Here is an 11,837-nt window from a genome sequence, read left to right on the forward strand (position 1 = left end):
TGATCTCCTTCCTGCTAATATTTAGTATATGAATTTTTTTCACATTATCTTTTCATTTTTGATGTCTAGTGTTAGTAATATGTATAACATCTACAGGATTTTATATCATATAAGACAGTATTAATGTAGGTACTGACAGAAAAACCATTCATCTTATAAACAGATGATGTAAACTTATGGTATCAATATAGTACAGTACTATAAATGTATTTTCTCTTATGATTTTCATAATAACATTTTCTTTTCTCTAGCTTAGTTTATTGTAAAAATACACATATATATGTACATATAACATATGGAATAAATAATATATATGACATACAAAATATGTGTTAATTGACTGTTTATGTTATCGGTAAGGCTTCTGGTCAACATTTGGCTATTAGCAGTTAGGTTTTTAGGGAGTTGAAAGTTATGTGCCAGTATTTGGCTGCGTGAGGGTTCAGGTGCCCCTAGTCCCCACGTTGTTCAAGGGTCAACTATTTGATAATGAGAACTCTAGAAAGAGTAATTTGTAAAATCAAAAGGAATATTTAAATTATGCATTTAGGCATATAACTACTCTGTCTCTTTTTGCTTTCTCATTCACACACATTTATGCAATTATTCAGTTTTGCTAGTATATTATTAGTAGTTCTTTATATTATTGTTTTAAATTCAACACACTGTGGGCTAATAGATTTAATTGGTGGGGAAGAAGAACATGATTGGTGTAAATTTTAAAAGCATCTCATTATTTATTTAATATGGTATGCGGATTATAGCTTCATTAGGAAATTGAGTAACCTGGTTATTCTAATAGTTTTTCCAGTCCAGTTCCAGTTGAAAAGTTTGGACATTTATAGCAGACTTGTTGTAAGTAACAGCTTACCACATGCATAAGTAATGTGATTTGTAAACTCATTGAAAGATTGTGGAAGCTGAAGTAACACAATCATGTTACTATACAGAGTGGTATTTGGTCTTTTCCTTTCTCTAAGCATCTCAGCTTTGAGTGGTTCCTGAAGAATAATTAAATCACATTCCAGCAAATCTCTTCATCTTTGACATCCACCTGCACTACTGAGCTCTGTGGACCTGGTCTCATACTTGAGTCAGTTTCTGTAGAATCTTTATTAATTCTTTAAAAAAGGAAATTGAATATTAGCAAATCCACTCAAATGCCATGGAAGGTTGAGAAAAATATAAGTAGACTGAAATGCAAGCACAGAATTGTACTGTAAAAAGACATGCATATTAATATCTATGAAATAACAGATAGATTCAAAAGACTGTGGAGGGGAACTGGGGAAAATACAATAATGCACCAAAAAAAGGTGTAAGGACAGTGATCTAAAAATATAAAGATTCACTTGCATGTGATTTGGTAATAAAGAAAGGACAACATTATTAAGAATGATTATGTTAAAAGGCTACCATTAAAAATAAATTTGAGAATTTTTTCTTATAGCAAAACAAAGTCATCAAATGATCAACTGTTACTACAATAGGCAGCAATAATAAATCATGGTGAGAGAAGAGAATCTTATTTCTATAGCTGCCATTAATATTCAAAAAGTCCAGTTTTCAAGGAAGATATACAAAATATTTTTTTAAAGTAAGAAAATAACATGAGAAAAAGAAATCAGTATGAACATGCTTGAGGAAGCACAGATGATGTATTTCTAGACAAAGACTATTATTTTAAATGTATTCAAGGAGCTAAAGGAAACTATTATCTAACAAACTAAAGTATGATAAAATATCTCACCAAATTGAGAATATCAATAAAAGGGTAGAAATTATAAATAGTAACTAAATAAGAATTTTAAACTTAAAATGTATGGTAACTCGGATTCCTTTTATTTCTTTTTCTTGTTTGATTGCTGTGGCTAGGACTCCCAATACTACACTGAATAAAAGTGGTGAGAGTGGCCATCCTTGTCTTATTCTTGATCTTAGAGGAAATGATTTCAGCTTTTTATTGTTGAATATGATGTCAGCTATGGTTTTGTCATTTATGGCCTTTATTATGTTCAGGTATGTTTTTTCTGTGCCCACTTTCTGGAGAGTTTTTTTTTTCTTTTTTTTTTATCATAAATGGATGTTGGGTTTTGTCAAAAGCTTTTTCTGCATCTATTGAGGTGATTATAGGGTTTTTCTTCTTCAATATGTTAATGTGTATCACTCTGTGAATATTGAAAAATCCTTTCATGCCTCAGATAAATCCCACTTGATCACAGTGCATGATCTTTTAATACATTGTTGGATTCAGGTTACTAAAATTTGTTGAGACTTTTTGCATCTATGTACATCAGTGACATTGGCCTGTAATTACCCTTTTTGTGATAACTGTCTGGTCTTGGTATCAGGGTGATTTTGGCCTCCTAGAATGAGTTCAGAAGCATTCCTTCCTCTGCAGTTTTTTGGAATATGTGAGAAGGATAAGTGATAACACTTTAAATATTTGGTAGAATTCACCTGTGGAGCCATCTGGTCCTGGACTTTTGTTTGTTGGAAGTTTGTTAATTACTAATTCAATTTCATTACTGATAATTGGTCTGTTCATATTTTGTATTTCTTCCTGGTTCAGTCTTGGGAGATTGTACATTTCTAAGAATTTGTACATTTTTTCTACATTGTCCATTTTATTGACATGTAGTTGTTTGTAGTAGTCTCTTATGATCCTTTATACTTCTGTACTGTCAGTTGTAACTTCTCCTTTTTCATTTCTGATTTTATTGATTTGGGACCTCTCCCCTTTTTTTCTGAATGAGTCTGGCTAAAGGTTTATCAATTTTGTTTATCTGTTCAAAGAACCAACTTTTAGTTTCATTGATCTTTTCTATTTTTTTTTTTAGTCTCTGTTTTATTTATTTCTGCTCTGATATTTATGATTTCTTCCCTTCTACTAACTTTGGGTTTTGTTTGTTCTTCTTTCTCTAGTTACTTTAGGTGTAAGGTTAGCTTGTTTATTTGAGGTTTTTCTTGTTTACTGAGGTAAGCTTGTATCTCTATAAACTTCCCTCATAGAACTGCTTTTGCCACATCCCACAGGTTTTGGATCATTGTTTTCATTTTCACTTGTTTCTGGTATTTTTTTTTTAATCTTTTATCTCTTCAATGATCCATTGGTTTAGTAGCATATTGTTTAACCTCAAAGTGTTTTTGTTTTCTCTGTCTTTTTTTTTTTTTACTTGCAGTTGATTTCTAGTCTTATAGTGCTGTGATTGAAAAGGATGCTTGATATGATTTCAATTTTCTTAAATTTATCAAGGCATGTTTTGTGGTCAAACATGTGATCTATCCTGGAGAATGTTCCATATGTACTTGAAAAGAATGTGTATTCTGCTGCTTTCATATGGAATGCTTTCTATATATCAATTAAGTCCAACTGGTGTTGGACTAATGTGTCCAAATAATGCGTCTACTGGTTTAATGTGTCACTTAAGGCCAGTGTTTTCTTATTGATTTTCTATCTGGATAATCTGTCCATTGATGTAATTGGGATGTTAAAGTCCCCTACTATTATTGTGTTACTATCAATTTCTCCTTTTATTTCTGTTAATATTTGCCTTATATATTTCAGCACTTCTATGTTGGGTGTGAATATATTTACAGTTGTTATATCTTATTCTTGGATTGATCCCTTGATCATTATGTAGTCTCTTTATTTGTCCCTTTTAACACCCTTTATTTTAAAGCCTATTTTGTCTGATATAAATATTACTACTACAGTTTTCTTTTGAGTTCCGTTTGCATGGAATACCTTTTTCCATCCACTCACTTTCAGTCTGTGTGTGTCTTTAGATTTGATGTGAGTCTCTTGTAGGCAGCATATATATAGGATTTTGGGGAGTTTTCCAGTATCTGCTCAGCCACTCTGTGTGTTTTGATTGCAGAATTTAGTCCATTTACATTTAAGGTAGTTATTGATATGTATGTTCTTATTGCCATTTTGTTCATTGTTTTGGAGTTGTTTTTGTAGGTCTATTCTGTTCCTTCCTTCTTCTCTTGTTCTCTTGTGATTGATGACTACTTTAGTGTTCTGTTTGGATTTGTTTTTCTCTTTTTTGTGTGTGTATCTATTATAGATTTTTAGTTTATGGTTACCATGAGATATATATAAAAAATTGTTTTAAGTTGCTGATCTCTTAATTTCAAATACACTTTTGAAATCGTGCCTTTGTACACTCCTCCCCTCACAATGACTGTTTTTGATATATCATATTTTACATCTAATTGTTTTGTGTATCCCTTAACTGCTTATTATGGATATAGATGATTTTACTACTTTTGTCTTTTAACATTCTAATTACCTTTATGCATGGATGATTTCCTACCTTTATTATATGTTTGCCTTTACCAATGAGCTTTTTCATTTCATAATTTTCTAAAAGGAATCTGAATTGAAAAGGAAGAAGTAGAACTGTCACTGTTTGCAGATGACATGATACTATACATAGAAAATCCTAAAGATGCCACTAGAAAACTCCTAGAGCTCATCAGTGAATTCAGTAAAGTTGCACAATACAAAACTAATATACAAAATCTGTTGCACTTCTATACACCAACAACTATCAGAATGAGAAATCAAAGAAGCAATTTCATTTGCCATTGCATTAAAAAGAAAAAAAATCCTAGGAGTAAACCTACCTAAGGAGGTAAAAGGCTTGTACTCAGAAAACTATAAGACACTGATGAAAGAAATTGAAGACAACACAATCAGATGGAAAGATATACTGTGTTCTTGGATTGGAAAAATTAATATTGTTTAAATGACCATACTACCCAAGACAGTCTACAGATTCAATGCAATCCCTGTCAAAATACCAATGGCATTTTTTCACAGAACTAGAACAAATAATTTAAAAATTTGTATGGAAACACAAAAGACCCCAAATAGCCAAGACAATCTTCTGACAGAAGAATGGAGCAATGGATTCAAAATGCTGTTTGACTTCAGACTATACTACAAAGCTACAGTATTCAAAACTGTGTGGTACTGGCACTAAAACAGACACATAGATCAATGGGACAGAATAGAGAGCCCCAAAATAAACCCATGCACTTACAGTCAATTAATCTATGACAAAAGAGGCAAGAATATGCAATGGAGAAAAGATAGTTTCTTCGATAAGTGGTGCTGGGATAACTGGACAGCTGCATGTAAAAGAATGAGAGTAGAACATTCTCTGATAGTCTATACAAAGTGAGACTGGAAACAATAAAATACCTAGAAGGAAACATAGGACACTCTTTGATGTAAATAGTAGCAATATTTCTGGGGGATATGTCTCCTAAAACAAAGGAAATAAAAGCAAAAGTAAACAAGTGGGACCTAATTAAAAGCTTTTGCACAGCAAAGGAAACCACTGACAAAATGAAAAGACAACCTACTGAGTGGGAGAATATACTTGCAAATGATATGACCTATAAGGGGTTAATATTCAAAATGTATAAACAGCTCATACAACTCAACGTAAAAGAACCAACCTAATTTTATAATGGGCAGAACAACTGAATAGATGCTCAATGCTTCTAATCATCAGGGAAATGCAGATCAAAGCCACAATGGGATGTCACCTCACATCTGTGAATGGCTATCACCATAAAGAACACAAATAACAAATGTTGGCAAGGATGTGGAGAAAAGAAAACCTCACATACTGTTGGTGGGAATGTAAGTTCATGTAGCCACTGTGGAAAATAGTACAGAGGTTTCTCAAAAAACTGAAAAAAGAGCTACTATATTTTCCAGTAACTCCACTCCTTGGTATGTGTTCAAAAAAAAAAAACAAAAACACTAACTCAGAAAGATATATGCACACCAATATTTATAGCAACATTATTTATAATTGCCATAATATGAAAGCAACCTAAGTGTCCATCAATGGATGAATGGATAAAGAAGATGTGATATACATATATATATATATACACACACATACACATACATACACACACACATACACACACACACACACACAATGGAATACTCAGACTTAAAGAAGAATGACATTTTGCCATTTGCAACAACACATATGGACTTTGAGGGTATTATGCTAAGTGAGATAGAGAAGGACAAATACTGTATGATATCACTTATATGTGAAAGGTAAATAAGAAAACAGTCTAGGAGAAGGTGCCAAGGCGGCAGAGTAGAGAGACTCACAACTTGCCCCCTTTCACAAATACAAGAATTACATCTATAAACCCACTGAATTGCACAAAACACCTGCTGAACCCTGGCAGATTGTCACTTGCTTCGAAATACAGGAGGATTGTCACAAAATCCAGTGAGAGAAAAAAAGAAAAAAAATTGGTGCAGGATCAGTCCTGCAGGGAGGGAGCAGCAAAGGAAGAAAGGCACCCTAATGCTAAGACACCCCCTCTCTTCTGGGAGGTCAGTGGGGACAGGAGTGGCGCTTCCGAGGCTTGGAGAAGAAAGTGGCAGCTGCTTGACAGAACTAAGATAAACTGGCATGGATGGTCCCTGTGATTCCCCAGCCCTAGATGCATGCTGCCAGGGACAAGCTGTGACTGGCTGCTGGAGATGACAAGCCCGGGGAGAGTGCTGGGGCCCACTGCACAGAGGCAGCTTCAGGGGACTGGAGGGCAGTGTGAGCTCTGGCTGGGGATGTGTGCAGAACAGAACAGCTGGGACCCCCATAAAAAGCACCAGTACTGGTATGCATGTGGGGGAGGGGCACGATGTAGCCGGGCCATATCCTCTGTCTCCGCTTGGCTCCATTGTTGGTGTGTTCTTGTGAGAAGAGAGATGGGGCTCAGTCATAGCCGTCACTGCTGCATGGAGGCAGGGCTGAAAGCTGAATCCATACCCAGTGGCCCTGCAGCATCACAGGCGGGACTGAGATTTGTTTACAGCCCCAAGCAGAGAGGGTGGATTTGCTCTCTCTGGACCCTTTGTGGACCCATGCCTCTGGGACAGACAGGCAGTGAGCAGAGTTCTGTTGCATGGCAGGGGTCAGTACATGTATTTACAACAGGCCGATGAACCATACTGTACAGCACATGGAAGTGGGGCTGAAGTCTGCACTGACCCTATGGTGCACTACAGACTGAGGTGTATGACTGAACGCTCATTACAGCGGGCTCTACTACCTGACATTGGCAGATCTGCACTGGTGGTTCCTGGGGTCCAGAACCTGGGGGACACCAGAGTGGGGGACAACACATTCCTGTAGCTGAGGTAGGACAAATTTAGCATTAACAAAGAGTACTTCCTAAGCCCACATAACAAGTGACAGACAATGCCACAGAGAGCACTTCTCAGTGGACATCTCTTGCCAACTCTTCTTTCTAGCTGAAGCACTCCAACCCTGCCTACTACACACCACAGCTCAGAAATGGGTCTAGAAGCCCCTATTCCAGCAACAAGAGAGCAGACCAGGCCCCTGTCAAGGCTGTGACAACCACAGAACAAAAAAGGAGGCCCTGCTCAACAACAACAACCAGAGCAGGCTCTGATAACCACAGCACCAACCACACCCCCCATCAAAGGGATAATATCCAACACACATGGAAGAAAGATGTGGCAGCCACCCATAATAAGAACAGCCCTTGCAAGAAAACTATTAGATGCACACAGTCTACACAGGAAAACTCCCACTTTAAATAAAAACAAACAAACAAAAAATAAACCAGGCCTTCAAGACCACAGTAGATAACTGATATTCCTAAATTCATAGAGCCAGAAAATATAAGTAAAATGAAGAAGCAGAGGAACCACTCCCAGTTAAAAGAACTAGAGAAGTCCCCTAAAAGAATGAACAATGAGATATACCCTAACAACCTACTAGATCATGACTTCAAAAAGAGGGTGATAAAAGCACTGAAGGAAATAAGAGAAACTGTGCATATAAACAGAGAATACAACAAAAAGGAAATAGAAACTATAAAGAGGACCCAATGAAAAACAGAAAACTCAATGACTAAGATAATAGCCAAGCTAAAGGCAATCAAAAGCAGACCAGATAATGCAGAGGAATGAATAAATAACTTAGAAGACAGGATAACAGAAGTCACCCAATACAGTAGACAGAAAAGCAAGTAAAAACCAATGCAAGCAATGTAAGGGACCAATGGGATAATATAAAGCATGCCAACCTACACATAATAGTGGGTCCCAGAAGGAGAAGAAAGAGAAAAGGGGATTGAAAAGGTATATTAAGAAATCATGACTGAAAACTTGCCAAACCTAAAGAAGGAAACAGATATCTAAGTACAGGAAGCACAGAGGGTCCCAAACAAAAAGAACCCTAACAGACCTACATCCAGACATATTATAATTAAGAGGGCCAAATTTAAAGATAAAGAAATGATTCTAAAGGCAGCAAGAGAAAAACAAAGAGTTAGTTACAAGGGAACCCCCATAAGGCTTTCAGCTGATTTCTCTACACAAACACTGCAGGCCAGAAGGGACTGGCAAGATATTTTCAATGAGAAAAAGCTGCAACCTAGGATACTTTATCTGGCAAGACTATCTTTTAGAGTAGAAGAGGAGAGAAAGAATTTCACAGACAAGCAAAAAGTAAAAGAGTTTAGCGATACTAAATCTGTGGTAAAAGAAATATTGAAAGGTCTACTCTAAATAGAAAAGAAGCAGAAATCTATAGAAACAAGAAAACCATAAGTGGAAGTGCGATAACTACAATGAGTTGCAAGAGAATAAACATGAAGATGTAAAAAAAAGAAAAAAAAAAGACATCAAAGTCATAAAAGGTCAGAGAGGGAAGCAAGAAAATATAGGTTTTTTCCCCTTTTCTTTTTTTATTCTTTTTCTTTTTTTTTTCTTTCCTTCATTCTTTTTAGGATTTGTTTGAGCCTACATGACTACCAGTCTAAAGGAAAAAGATATAGTAAGGGGTTAACATACTTGAAAAACAAGATAACCACAAATCAAAAGCATATAAAGAGTCATAAAACCCAAAAAGAAACCAAGCTAATAGAAAAGAAATTTATCAAACCAGAAAAATACCATATGATATCATGTATATGTGGAATCTTAAAAAAAATGAACTTATTTACAAGACAGAAACAGAGTAACAGACATAGAAAACAAACTTATGGTTACTGGGAGTGGGGAAGGAGGTGGTAAGGGATAAATTGGGAGTTTGAGATTTGCAGATTCTAACTAATATATATATATATAAAATAGATAAACAACAAGTTCATACTGTATAGCACAGGGAACTATATTCAATATCTTGTAGTAACCTATGGTGAAAAAAGAATATGAAAATGAATATATGTATGTTCATGTATGACTGAAGCATTGTGCTGTACACCAGAAATTGACACATTGTTAAGTGACTGTATTTCAATAAAAATATACATATACAAAAAAGGAAACAAAACTCTTTCAAAAATATTAAATAGAAGGGAACATTTCTCAACTCATTGTATGAGGCCAGCATCACTCTGATACAAAGCCAAATAAAGACATCACAAGAAAGAAAATTATAGATCAATATCCCTTATGAATATAGATGCAAAAGTCCTTAACGAAATATTACCAACCAAATCCAGTAGCATATTAAATTAATTATTCACCATGACCAAGTGGAATACAAAAGTAGGTCAACATAAGAAAATCAATGCATTAACATCAACATTAATAGAGCAAAGGGCACAAAACCTCTCATGGTCATCTCAATTGATGCAGGAAAGGCATTTGACAAAACCCAACATCCTTTCATGATTAAGACTCTGAAAACTAGGACTAGAGGGAAAATTTCTCAACACGATAAAGGACATTTATTAAAAACCCACAGTTAACATCATACTCAATGGTGAAAAACTGCAAACTTTACCCCCTAAGATCACTAACTAGGCAAAGATACCCACTTTCATCATTTTCCATTCATGTTTTAATGGAAGTACTAATCATACCAATTAGACAAAGGGAAAAAAGGGCATCAAATTGAAAATGAAGGGGTAAAGTTACCTCTATTCACAGATTATATGATCCAATTTTTAGAAAATCCAAAAGAATCTACAAGAAAGTTACTAGAACTGAGTTCATAGTTACAGGGGACAAAACAAAACAAAACAAAACAGTTGTATTTCTGTACACCAGGAACAAACAATCCAAAATGAAGTTAGGGATGCAATTCCATTTATAATAACATCTAAAAAATTAAATCCATGGAGAGAAAGGAAAGCATGAGGAGCTGCCACCTCCACTGCCATCACCAGCACAGCTGTGCCAGAGCCAATGGGAGAGCCAGGCCACCACCCCACTACTGCTTCTTCCTGCCACCTTCTTCCATGTCCTTGGAATCCTTCCAACAGCTTGCTAAAACATGGTGGATTAGTATGAAGTTCTAGGCATGCAGAGACATTCCTCAGCCAAGGATATTTAAAAGGCATATCAGAAACTGGCACTGGTATGTAAACCAGATCGAAATCTTGAGAATAAAGAAGAGTAGAGAAAATTAAAACAAGTAGCTGAAGCATATGAGATGTTATCAGATGCTAAAGAGGGGGACACCTATGATAAATATGCCAAAGAAAATTAAATGGTAGAGGTGGAAATCATTTTGACAATCCATTTGAATTTGGCTTCACATTCCATAACCCAAATGCTGTATTCAGGGAATTTTTTGGTGGAAGAGACCTGTTTCCATTCAGCCTCTTTGAAGACCCATTTGAGGACTTTTTTTGGAATCAAAGGGGCAAAGGGGCTCCATGGGAACAGGCATCAGGGCACAGGGTGGTTTTTCTCTGCCCTTAGTAGATTTTGACCTTTTGGATGAAAGGTCTCCTTCTTTTTATACAAGATGTATGTTCTCCAGTTCACTAGGTCATGGGGGCCTCACTTCATTCTCTTCCATGTCATTTGGTGGTAGTGGGATGGGCAACTTCAAATCTATATTAACTTCTACTAAAATAGTTAATAGCAGAAAAGTCACCACAAAAAGAATTGTCATGAATGGTGAAGAAAGAGTAGAAGTTGAAAAAGATGACTAGTTAAAGTCCTTAACAATGAAATGGCAAGGAGCAGCTGCTATACTTGATAATGAATAATTGCGTGCATTTAACAGAAATGTTAAACTATAAACATTTGAGGATTAATAGGAACATTTGTTGAAGATTTAAAATGAACTCAACTTTCAGTATAACTGTACCTAAAGTATTTATAAACAGTTCATTGAAGCCCTATTTGTCATAGACTTTTGAGTTTATTGTTGGTACTGCATAATAGTTTCATATTTTTTGCCTTTAAAATTGTTGTAAATCTGTATATGCACTCTGCTTTTTTTTATTAAATGTAATCTAAGGTGGCCATGACTCTTTTGTGAACTAATACCAAGACAGACCTTTTCCATTGTGTTTGAAACATTAGCCAAGTAGTGTCAGTCTTCTGTGAAGTCAACATTGCCAGAATTAATCTTCCACAAAAAATAATTTCAAATTTTTTAGTATTTAGTAGTTAAAATATTAATGCATCAGTGGTGATACATTTCTGTTTTAATATAAATTGAGTATGTTTTCTAGTTGTGCATAAATGCTGGAAACGTACTACATTTTAACAATTGTTTAAAAGTACAATGCTAAGCTTAGGTTTAAAAAAGTAAAGCCAGTAAACTTGAGTCTTTGTCATTTGCTGTAAGAAAAGGTAAAAAAGAAATACGTATATATTTGGTGCATTCTTACCTGGGTGGGACCTGTAAAAATAAATCAATTAAATTAACTTTAAAATTAAATTCTCAGCAATGAATCTAGCCAAGTAGGCAAGAGGCTTGTGCACTGAAAACTACAAAATGTTTTGCTGAAAGAAATTAAACAAGACTTAAATAAACGCAAAGACATTTTGTGTTCATGGATTGGGA

The 11,837-nt window shown here is 35.2% G+C and overlaps 1 pseudogene; it reads left to right on the forward strand.

Moving 5' to 3' along the window:
• The first annotated feature begins 10,307 nt into the window (after positions 1–10,307).
• LOC102506878 lies at positions 10,308–11,031 on the forward strand (annotated as a pseudogene).
• The last annotated feature ends 806 nt before the right edge of the window (positions 11,032–11,837 follow it).

This window comes from Camelus ferus, chromosome X, assembly GCF_009834535.1.
Source record: "Camelus ferus isolate YT-003-E chromosome X, BCGSAC_Cfer_1.0, whole genome shotgun sequence".
In the NCBI taxonomy this organism is placed as follows: Eukaryota; Metazoa; Chordata; class Mammalia; order Artiodactyla; family Camelidae; genus Camelus; species Camelus ferus.